This window comes from Lepisma saccharinum, chromosome 23 (assembly GCF_977018435.1).
Source record: "Lepisma saccharinum chromosome 23, izLepSacc3.1, whole genome shotgun sequence".
Classification (NCBI taxonomy): domain Eukaryota; kingdom Metazoa; phylum Arthropoda; class Insecta; order Zygentoma; family Lepismatidae; genus Lepisma; species Lepisma saccharinum.
This window is the reverse complement of record NC_139251.1, coordinates 20095664-20107985: the sequence shown is the minus strand read 5'-3', so window position 1 is coordinate 20107985 and position 12322 is coordinate 20095664.

The window sequence follows — 12322 nt, the reverse complement described above, 5'->3', positions numbered from 1 at the left end:
TACAAATATTACCCCTTATTACTTTGCTCCTCAAGTCCCGTAACTTGTAAATTTTAATGAAACCCGAAAAATATTTTAGGGGCAAGTGCCCTCCCTTGCCCCCGCCAAGTTATGCCTATGGCAGTGTCGTCCGCATAGACTGCTACCATGACTGATGATGGTGCCTGCATGTCATGTGTGTATAGCGCGTAAAGTAATGGCGACAGTAGCGAGCCCTGTAGCACTCCTGCGGTGATTGTACGCTCCATTAAAGCGGACCACCAGTTGTAACGAGTGGATTAAATGTAGGGCTACTTGGTTGAACGTAATTTATTGGCCATAGACTGACACTAGGATGCACCTGCACTAAAAAAGTGTAACGAATTAGACGGTCCTATTGGTTCGGATCTCACTTTAAACTGTAGGCCCAGTCCAGATTATCTTATATGTGCGTAAAACTTAAAACAAGAATCCAAACAAACAAACAATGTACACTATCTTCTTGCAGTTATTGTTAATAACATTAATATGTATTTGTTTCCTCATCATACTTAGATGGACAGGCGATGTATCACGAATGTGAGAGGAAATTTACAGAATTCTTGTTGGGAAATCTGATGGTAAGAGACCTGTAGGAAGGCCAAGACGAAGATGGAGGGACAACGTTGAGATGGACCTAAAGGAAATCGTTAAGGATGGAACAGATTGGATTGATCTTGCCCAGGATAGGGACAGATGGAAGGCTTGTGCTGCTGCAGCCATAAACCTTCAGGTTTAAGAATGCTAGAGACGCAGCGGCGACGCCAGGTTTTATCATCTAGTGGTGCTGAGGGAGTGCGGAATGAAATTCAGGGGGCGCGATGTTGAATATATTGAAAACATCAAACATACATGCAAGGGCATCCGCAGGATTGTTTCCTGGGGGGGGGGGGGGCAGAGTAAGATTTTATATTTTATCAGGAACTTACATTTTACCTTTCTAAGGCTTGAGCCCACTATTTAAATATAAACTGGATTCACCTTACATCCATTCCATATACTTCTACAATTTTGTTGAGAAACATATATTTGTCTCATGATGGTTGCGGTAAACGCGGTTTAAAATTACTTACGTGAAATTTAGAAAATTTCACGTAAGTAATATATTTGTCATTTTGTGCTTTTTCTCGATGCACAGATATTAGAGACCACTGCTTGTGTTCAATGTGTGTGCGTCGGGTAAAATAAAAGCGATATGCAACCTGAAGTTCTACTCAAATTAAATAACACGTACAAAAAGTACGAAATCATGTAGTCAGTTTCATGTAATTATCAGACTGCTTCCCTGACATAGAAGTGTGGAGAAACATCAACAATGGGGAAAAAACAACCTTCTCGATTCAACTCGCTTTAAATAATTTCCCGGTCACAACCCGATGATCTACTGAAAGCAACTATTTTTTTTTGTTGCGGTGTGATTTTGAGAATAGAGTAGGCGGAAAATGAAACCGTTTTTTTATAAACAATGCCAACAACAAATAAAACAACAAGAAACAACTCACTCTGAGCTGTAGGCAATTATCGAAAACACCACGGGAATGAACAAAAGTACAAACAATTCTTAACAACAATTGTAATGAAAGATAGACAACAGCCGCTGATATTTGTATAGATCGCTGCCACTACAGGAAAATAAATGCGATTTCTCTTTCAGAACCAATGGATTGCCTGTTGAATACAATAATAGAGTTATCACTTCAATACCTAACATTCTACGCTCAAAGCAACGACATTGTTTTAATAGCAGAACGTAAAATAACATTTATTTAGGTTCAATATCAGTTTTGAGAAGGGGCTGCTGAAGGGATTGCGGAAGAAAATTAAAACGGTTGTTACGTATTTATACCCGATTTCTGTACTCTCGAACACCTGACTAGCAAGTTATGAAGACAAAAGATTTCTTAACTTACATTAAAATGTGCAGCTTTTACATAAGTTGTATTTTATAAATTATCCAAAATGTTCTGATAAATCTTTTTCAGTAAAAAATACTTGTACTTTTTTTTTATTTATAAAATATTTATTGGTTGTGGACAAAATCCATGCACCAGTTAACAATTTATCAATTGGTATTATATACATGTATGCACATAATATTAACTCACAATTATTCCTTTCATAATAAATAGTTTCCAAATGTCATTACACTTTTACAGAATTATATTAGACTTATTAAGATATTTTGTAAGAATATAGATTACCGAGGATGAAGGTGAAGTCAGTAAACAAGGCAGTGTCAGGGGCGCTTGATGTTCACTCCTGTACAATTCCTGTAAAAATGGTTCTCTGTAAGTTTCGTAAAGTTTGCATTGAAATATAATGTGGTTTGGAGTTGCAGTATATTCATTGCACAAACAAACTGGTGAGTCACTAAATTCTTCTTGTAAAGGTGAGCTGCGGCGATAGTGTGATTTAACCTGCAGCGCATTATAGTTGTGAGGGAACTTCGGGAGAGTTGAATCTAATACTTGTACTTCGATAAGTATAAAATTAAAAACTTCCGCCATTAGTTTCTTACATAAAGGTTAGTACATCAACATCTTTTAAAATTTTAATTGGCGTTCATTCGATTACGTCATAACATTTAGTTTATCGGAACAATGAACTCCACTCTTTTTGTCATAACATATCCTTTAGTTTTCAACTTTTTTCTTTGCACCTTATACATTTCTTTCATTCTTCCTTTATAAACGATTTAACAAATTAATCAAATTAAGCAAGGCGTAACAGGGTGCGCAAGCACCCCTTCTCGCCCCCTCTGGTACCGCCCCTGCTAGAGAGTAAGTCTCCTCAGAAACGAAAGTGCAAATACGTACATTTTCTGCGTAGCTACACTAGAAACCAACAATGAAAAGCATCCCCGCGAAAGAAATAATTTGCCTTGCACGCTGAGTTATCACACATGCACTCAAATGTACATTACGCTAGATGCCAAAGCATTCTCCAACGCTATTAGGGAGTCCCTATTGTTACGATCTGCAATCGAGACGGGATAATGCTTTAATTAGGCCTTTCGGTATGGCCAGTCGCTGGATGCCATCATGCGATTACAGCGCCATTCCAAGCCATTAGCTCTTCGTAGCAACACGTCTAGAAAAACTTAACAGGCTACGAATGGCTGCACCCAATTTCCGAGCTAAGTAAAGAGGAAAAACGTTTCATGAACGATTCCTGCGGGAATTTTGTGGACGTTTTCAGCTGCTTACGTGCCTACGTGGTAGTCTGACGTTTTGCGGTTAGGACACAAAAAGTTAGTCTATATCCCTCAGGAAATTCCGATATTTTTTGACGATTATTCCTGGATGATGTCGAACCCTTGTATCATGGAATGATCCATATTCATTAGCATGAAGACCAATGTCCATCCGGTGGTTCATTAGTAGGGGAGAGATTATCTGCAATTCAGACTTTATGCTCTGTGCCAATTCGGGTTTTATTGGGGTGCAGTTTTGTCTTTATTTACATAATCATATTTCTTGCAATAACCTTACCACAGGTCATTCTGAGAGATAGATTGAAGCTTAAACGTTCGCAGTTCCCTATCTGGATATTTTCCAGGGTACGAATTCGGACATAAACCTCTTCGAGTAGGTCCCATATCCAGGAAGGTCTCAACTCGGGGCAAGCCCCGGCACCTAACGATCTTTTGGGTGAGAATGAGTCAAGGCAAGAGCTTAATAAGCCTTTTCCAGCTCCCCACAAGGCAATAGTTACGCTGGAGAGTTCACGGAACTAACCGATCTCTAACTACGCATTATTTTAAATATGAAGATTCAGGATGCACAATTAAATCAAAATTTCGTTAATAAATGAATGCGATAACTCATTTCCATAGCATTTCTCTTGGGTCAGAATGAATTAACATTGGACATTTTCATTAGAATAATAGTCAAGCGTTATGCTTCTTGTCAGTTCTCTTATAATGCAATATTCATTTGGAAAAACTCATGACATTAAATGATTATTACATACAAGTTGTCTTATACTGCCACCTATTAACTAAGAAGGCAAGTTCCATTAATATTGGTAGTTTTCCCTCCAAGTCTTCTAATTACGCTTCCGGTAAGAGCTACGTCGACAAAGTGTTAATGTTACGTATCAAACTTCATTTAAAATTGAGCTCCGAAGTCCGACTGTCTAGGCATGAAGATACAGCGCACACGCTTTCTCCTATTGGTTAGGGCCTTCCCGATGGCGCAGTGGTAGCGTCGTCGCCTTGTAATGAAGGTGTCCCGCGTTCGATACCCGGTGGAGGCACATAGTGGTTCGGATTCCACTTTAAACTGTAGGTCCAGTCCCGTTAAGCCTTACTGTGCATAAAGTGGACTAAAAACACCAAATCAATCCTATTGGTTAGTTTGTTTTCAGTTGTTCAATTAATATCTGAAGGCAAAATATACCACCAGGTATTCACAGAAATACGTATTTATTTGGAGTAAACATTTTGGTTAAGCATTTTCGTAACCGCAAACGAGACATTTGGTGTACTTTCTTCAATTTAGTAATTTTGACTAAACGTTTTGGTATCGCTAATCAAATGTGCAGGTTGACTACACTCTGTCCCTGGAAATTCTAGAACAAAGGAACGAAAACAAATCCTTTGCGCAAGCTGTGGCTCGAAAGGGCTCGACTGAGAGTGGAAGTGAGTGCATGGAGAGGGAAACGCGGCAGCAGTGCACACTGCTTCGCTTGGCCAACTCGCTTTCTCCCCTCCTCTATCGTTATGCGTGGCCTTACTCCAGAATTCCCGAGACAGAGTGTAAAAAAATTTGGTTCTAGCGAACAATCATTTGTTTCGTATTTAAACAAATATTTAGTTCCGAGCATTTATTATTTGGTTACTCCAAACAAGCCTTCTTCTCTGAGTAGTATTGAGCTATGTAGAAGGGTTGGTTGCATGCTGACTACAGCGCCTTGAATAACGTAGTGTGGAAAACGACCCAAGAAACTGGTTCCCCGAGACGATGACAAGTAGATGGCAGTGCGATCGACACAGCTGCTAATTTTGTTATGAAAGTAATGCGGCTTAGTTAGTTTTTGGAATATATTGTGTAGATTTGTTTCTCTAGAAAGGCGGTAAGTGAATTGATGGAAACAGTTATATTTGTGGAGTGATTTGCAGTCAAGAAATGGCATTAATTTGGAAAGAAAAGTAAAATAAAATTAATAAATAAATAGCATGCGTAACACAAGAAGAAACATCGCAATGTGATTCCGGACGTCAGGTCTTGGACTGTGTATTAGAGTTTATTTTTCTATGTTATTAGAATATAAATAGTATCCTGAGAGATATTTCATACCGAGGCGACAAACCACAAATGTCGCTTGAAAGCGAGCAGTCGGAAATCAATGCAGCCTTTCGAACCGTAGGGACAAAAGCTCTGACTGCACCGTTTCCTCAAGGAGATTTTACACCAAAGCGACAAACGATACGAGGATTTCACACCAAAGCGACACGGGTCATTCGGTCCAAGGCAACTTTCATACCGAAGTGACACATGTTGCTTGGAAAGGAGCCAATCAAGAGCAACATTTCACATCGTAGCGGCATGACGGGAAGCACAGGCCAGCGTTCGGTTGGTGAAAACCTCCAGCGATAAGTGTCGCGTGCCGCTTGTCGCTTTGGTGCGCAATCTCACTAAAGCAAGACACTCATTGCAACGCGTATGCGCGAACAACAAACCACGGCAACATGTTGCAAGCTATTGAGGAAATGGCCCAGTTTGAGCGACGCAGAAGCGACAAAGCGACACGTGTGGCTTATCGTGTCGCCTAGATCTGTTGTTGTAATGTGCGATTTATCGTGTCGCCTATCTGTTGTTCGCAAGCAACGCTTGCTAATAGACTGAATACACCATGTCGCTTGTCACTTAGTTGGGACCCTCATGTGCAATGAATGCTATTTTACAATCTGGAAGTGTGTGTCACTAGTGTGACAGTGTGAACATCCCGTGTCGCTTGTCCCATTGGTTTGAAAGTTGCCTTACACTCATGTCGATGGCACTAAGAGAGTTTTGTGGGGTTCCCCTTGTCGTTTCATGCAATCATCATTATCATCATCGCCGCGATTAGTTTAAAGCAGAAGAAAAGAGATAAATATCCAAAATACAAATGATTCAGTGTGTATATCTTTAAAAGAAATGATGATGATGATGATAATAATAATGAACCTAATTCATACACAAAAATTTAGTTGCCAAGAACATTCCACGCGTATTTTTTCTCCCGTATTATTAACGAAAGTATGACGATAACAGGACGTGGTCGACTGTCTAGAATGTTCGTTAATATCTTCGCGACCACTGTACCAAATATCATAGCAATTATCACATTCATAGAAATGCTTCATGTAAAAGAATCAGACGTTGCAGCGAAAACTCCATTTACTTCCATTATAAGCAGACGAATGCCTAGCACGTGTACCGACACCAGCGCCTCTAGCGGTATCATTTTCGAGTGGAACCAGCCTGAGAGCGCAGAAGCATGCCGTTTTCCACACTACGTTATTCTAGGCGCTGTAATGCTGACGTACGAGGAGGAGCTTCATATCTGATCCCCAATGCGATGCAATCCTAACATTTAATATAATCACCATAAATGTATACACTCTAATTGTATTGGGAAAGTGGTCAAGGCACACCGCCAGAGTTCAAAACATGACTTACGTAATGCAAGACCCAGCTGAAAACAGTCATCCAAGTGACTTGGCTAATTTCTAAAGGAGAAGGCAAGATCCTCCCTCGGGAATATAATTCTAACGGGTGCCGCTGACACATCCTGATTTTCACCCAACCACAGGAGAGATGCTAATTACGTCACTTCCTTACCTGAAGCACCAGAGTTCAAGAACAACAAAGTGTTCCTTGCACAGGTCTCGAGACATTGAAAGGGACTGACGTCAGATGCAACGCGAAGTAGTTCAACTTAACTTCCTGCTTGCAAACGTCGTGAACTGTTTGCTTGAGCACGCATGTAAAGATATGTAACAAACAATCAACACAGGAAAAGACAACTTAAAGTTAGAATTCAAATTCAGATCCGAAGCTGCTTCATACAGCCATTACTCAGCTTCTAGCAAGTATTAATGTTCCACAAAGGCTTGTCAACAGAACGGAAGAACAGAAAATCCTTTTGAAGGGCTGGCACATGTAACTCATGTTTAGACTGTGCCATCTGTTAGGAACTACGCATAAATATGATATGCGGAATGAAACAAGGGTGTCAACACGTGAAATATTCTCACGACCACTGTTCCTCACACACAATGGCCTGTTTAAGAAATTTCTAGAATAGTTTGTAGCAAAGCACAGAGAACAAGTCTGTCTGCCTCTCTCTCTTCATACACACACACACACACCCACACACACACACACACACCCACACACACACACACACACACACACACACAGAGAGAGACACAGAGAGGGGGGATAGAATGTAAGAGACAGTCATAGGGAAGGAATACAGTACTTGATCGAAAGTAACAGAGTCAGGGAAATGGATGGACAAAAGGAGATAGAGTGAGAGAGAGAGGAATTGGAAGAAAGGAAGGTGGAAAGAAAGTATATAGAGGGACAAAGAGAGACAGAGAGGGGAAAGAAAAGGAAGTGGGAGAAAGGAGAGCAGAAAGTAAACAGAGAAGAGGTAGAACATGTAAAGAGAGTGACAAAGATGGAAAGAGGGGAAGAAAGGAAGGATTAAGGATGGAAGGTAGAAATAAAGCTGATTGAGAAACAAAATAAAAGAGAGAAGAAGATAGTAACAAAGATAGAGAGGGTAAGGGAAGATGGTTGAAGAATTGAAAGTAGAAAGAAAACAGAAACGAGGAAAAGTGAGGAAAAGGGAGGAAGGAAATAAATTGGAAGGAAACTGAGAAACAGGACGAAAGACAGTAACAAAGATAGAGAGAGGAAACGAAAAGAGAAAAAGTTAATGCAAAAATCTTAGTAGCCTTGACTACAGAAGGAGACACCAGCTTAAAATATAATTCACCCTTGAGCCTACCCGAATGGAATTATTTGGCGACGCCAGTGGAGGGACCAATAGTCCCCTAACCCAAAGCAAATAAAATGTTTAATTCGTACATAAAGAAAATCTTACATCTTCACTGCAAAAGAGGTCTACAAAACACGCTGAATGAGTTCGCAAGTGTATCGAACAGTTTATTGAAAGCTTTCCATGAAAAGGACACCTCGCAAGGACATTTGAAGACGAAAGTATCTTTCGAAATTTAACTCCACCTTCGCTTTCCTTCCCATTCGTTCTTTTTTCCACATTCATGAAAGTTAAGAGAAGTCTTGAGTAAGACTTGAATGAGTCCAGAAGCTCAGAGAGTTGAGTTTGCAACCGCGGATTTTTTTTCCCCAGGTCCAGCTCTGGGGAGTGAGTTTCGGTCCGTGGATCCTGCGGAAAACTCAGGTTCCTCGGATCGCTCTGAAATTGAGTTCTTTCATTTCACGGTACTGGATCGACTGGAGAGGAAAAAAGCATCCAGGATGCTGGAAAAAAAAAGGCGGACAAACTATTTGGAAGTTTCCCGCTTCGTAGCAATGACGAAAGACCTACGTCTTTCTGGAGACAGACGGATTGGGGGTTACCAACCTAATGGCAGACGTTAACCTTTCTTGGCCCCTTCTCAGATAATGGAAGGAAGGAAGATGCGATGTTTTTTCCTCTTACGAAGATCAAGTGGATTCGTGATTCTGACCATGTAGGCAGATGTGCACTGGAAAAACCAATCCTGTTTGCTTACTCAAGCATCCTTTCTTTAAATCGTCCACACTTCGTTACATGTTGAAGTTCACGGGAACGAAGAAAGTGTTGCCAGTGTTACAGTTTTTTGGAATATAAATGATATTTTATAATTGATATAATTGTCTTGAGCAGCCTGTGGGATCTACAGGGAAAATATGAAGGTAGAAAGGAAACAGATATAAACAAGGTAAAAGAGAGAGAAAAAGAGTGACAATGAAAGAAAGAACGACGGAAAGAAGAGATTACGAAACCGACTGAAGTACAGAGTAACATAGAGTGACAATGATAGAAAGAGAAAGGGAAAGGAAAGAAATTGGAAAAGGAAGGCAGAAAAAATAGGTAGAACAACAGAGTAGAAGAGAGGGAAAGGGAGTGACAAGGACAAAGAGATGAAAAGGAAAGAAAGGAATGAAACTGATACGTAGAAGAGAGTAAAAGAAAGTTACAAATATAGAAAGGGAGAGGGAAGGGAAAAGTGGAAGAAAGGAAAGTAGAAAGGAAGCAGATAGAGAAACAAGATAAGAAAGGGGGGAAAAGAGCGGAAGAACCAGAAAGATAACAGAAAAATAGAGTAAAATAGAATGACAAGGGTAGATAGAGAGACGGGAAGAAAATAAAGTTGAAAAAGGAAGGTAGTAAGAAGAGGAATAACTGTATCGGCTCCGGTTTCCCACCAAAGAAAGCAGACGCAATACTGGGCTGTGTCAGCGAAAATCAATCACGTCGGGGAAACGATCGCCGTCTATGCTAAAGTTTGCTGCACCCCTGTCAAAGGGTCAATGACCTCTGTATGATACAGTTCTCCTGACCCAGCCACCCTCAAAACAGCGTCAACGAAGCAAGCACCGAAAGACGATCCTGCAGTGGTACCCGTTTCGGGAAACAACGCAACTGACGAAACCATGGAAACTGCACTGTTATGGGCTGATGAAGTGGAACGGGAAATGAAACTACATGAAGATCTACCAGAGAGTAACAACCAAATTAGACTAAGTGTGAAGACCAGATGAATGGGCATAACAATTCTGATATCCAGCTGACTCCAGATGAAGACCCAAGCTCTGTGAAGCCTGTTTCCGTTTCGCGGGCCCCGTTGAAGGATGCTACCAGAAGGAAGCTACCCATGGAAGGACAGCAGAAGCAGCAGAAGAAGCTGAAACGCAAGAAAAGTTCTCAAAGGGATGCATAAATCAACCCACCGACCAAGAAGAGTGATGACCAACGCCCCATCTCTCCCTCCCCAGTGCGATTTACCAGGTCCCAAAGTGGTAATAATCTAGGTGCTAGTGTTAGTGCTAGTGAAAAGATAATTCTTCATGAAAATTAATGATGCGTGTGATAGTGTTACTGTTTTTTTGTGTTAATGTTTGGTATAATGTATACAACGAGCTTCTTGCCAGTAAGGGGGCTAAAGCGTCCCTGGTCAGGTTTAGGAATACCCACTTAGCTATGTTTACAACACTCCGAATAGCCACGATTGACATTAATAAACTGCAAAACCGTAATAAACAAGAGGCTCTGGGTGACTTTTTCATTCAGTCGTCCCTCGATATAGCCTTCCTCCAAAAGGTACAAGTGACAAACTTTGACTTGCCCCTCATCCATAGTAGTGTATAACAATGCAAATTGTCAGGCAACGGGAGAAACACCGTGCCGATCACGTTGCGTGTCACCAAAATGGGCGAATTATATGTGCAAAAGTGGCAAATGTTTGGATTTGCAATATATATGCCCCATCAGGTACTCAACAGAGACAACAGAGAAATATTTTTTTTTGCGACAGACGTGGCGGCTGAATTGCAGGGTGCAAAGGAACATATCATATGTGGCGGGGACTTTAATTGCGTCCTGCGCCCACAAGATAAACGTCCTGGTTTTTAAACATCAAATTCTCTACAAAAATTGGTGTCGGGTTTTAAATTTGTAGACGTTTGGACAGATAAACATTTCGGTAAGAGACGGTATACATACATTTGAGACAATTGTGCGTACCGCTTGGACCGGTTCTATGTTACCCCGTTACTGCGTCAGAAAGTAACTTCGATTTACCTCACACCTACATGTTTTTCGGACCATCTGGCGGTGGTAATGGCAATTAACATTGATCTTCCCTTAGTGCCTCGGGGATATGGGTATTGGAAATTGAATACGTCAATCTTTTCTGATGACGATTTCAAACGAGCATTTCATGAGCAATGGAGACTTTTGGAGGCGCACCGATTTCGACATACTGACATCCTTCGTTGATGGGAAATTAAACGATTCTGTTTATCATTCTGTAAAGAGAGGTCTCGTGACTGGAATAAAAAAATATCAGTTTTATTATCGTGTTTTGCGCGAATTAATAGAAGAAGCATCGGCAGGACGACCGGTCAACACTGAAATCAAACGTGTACAGGCTATCCTCTTACGCATGACAGCTCACAAACGTATGGGTGCTAAAATTCGAAGTAGACTCCCTCAATTTGACCATGAAGAAGCTGTCTCCATTAGTCACGTGATCCAAGAACGACATAATGTACAACGGAAAATCATCACTGAACTCTCAGATGGTGCGGGTAATAAAATCACAGCACCTAAGGATATAAAAGGTACAATATATGAGCACTTTAGTTTGATGTTTTCGCAGAATCTACCGGACAATTCAAATTATGGTACAGTGGTGGATGCCGTTTCGGAGGTACTCTCATATGAAGATAGAACTAAACTTGACGCGGATTTCACAATTGAAGAAGTGTATAAAGCGGTGAAAGCGGCAAAGCCATTCTCCGCCCCTGGTGTTGATGGGCTTCCGACAAGATTCTTTCAAACCTTTTGGACGCTAATGGGACAGACCTTAACTGAGTGGGTCAATGCTGTCTTTCAGCAACAGAAAATGGGTAAAACTTCCAAGACCGGAATTATAGTATTAGTACCGAAATGTGCGAAGCCGAACAGAAATTACTCATTATCGCCCCATTACTCTTTTGTGCGCAGACTATAAAATTTTCTCCCGATGTATGCTTGCATGTTTAATGCCATACTCCATCAACTTGGTGGGTGATGTGCAATATGTATATGGTGGAAACAAAAACATTTACGCAGTGCTGCAAACGCTGCGTGAGGTGGTTACTAGTAATCACAATACAAATAGTTCACGAGATCAAGGGATTTTAGCTCTGGATTTCGAGCGTGCGTTTGACTCCTTGACCCATAACTATATGTTTCATGTTTTTCAAAAACGTGGCATACGCGAGACTTTTCTCGCAGCTTTGCAGGGGCTTTATCACAATGCTGAATCGCAAATACAGATTTATGTTTTTTTTGACAAAATCGCTTCGCATAACTACAGGTGTCCGACAGGGAGATCCCTTATCAATGCTAGCGTTTTGTATTTCCCTAAGTCCCCTTCTTACTTCTTTGGAAGCACAGTTATTCTGTCGAAGTCTCTCAAATTTAGCTTATGCGGATGATGTTAGCATTTTAGTTCAGTCACCTGTGGATGTCGATATGGTTCATAAATTAACGACGGCATTTGGTGTGCATTCAGGACTCCACATTAATGTAAAAA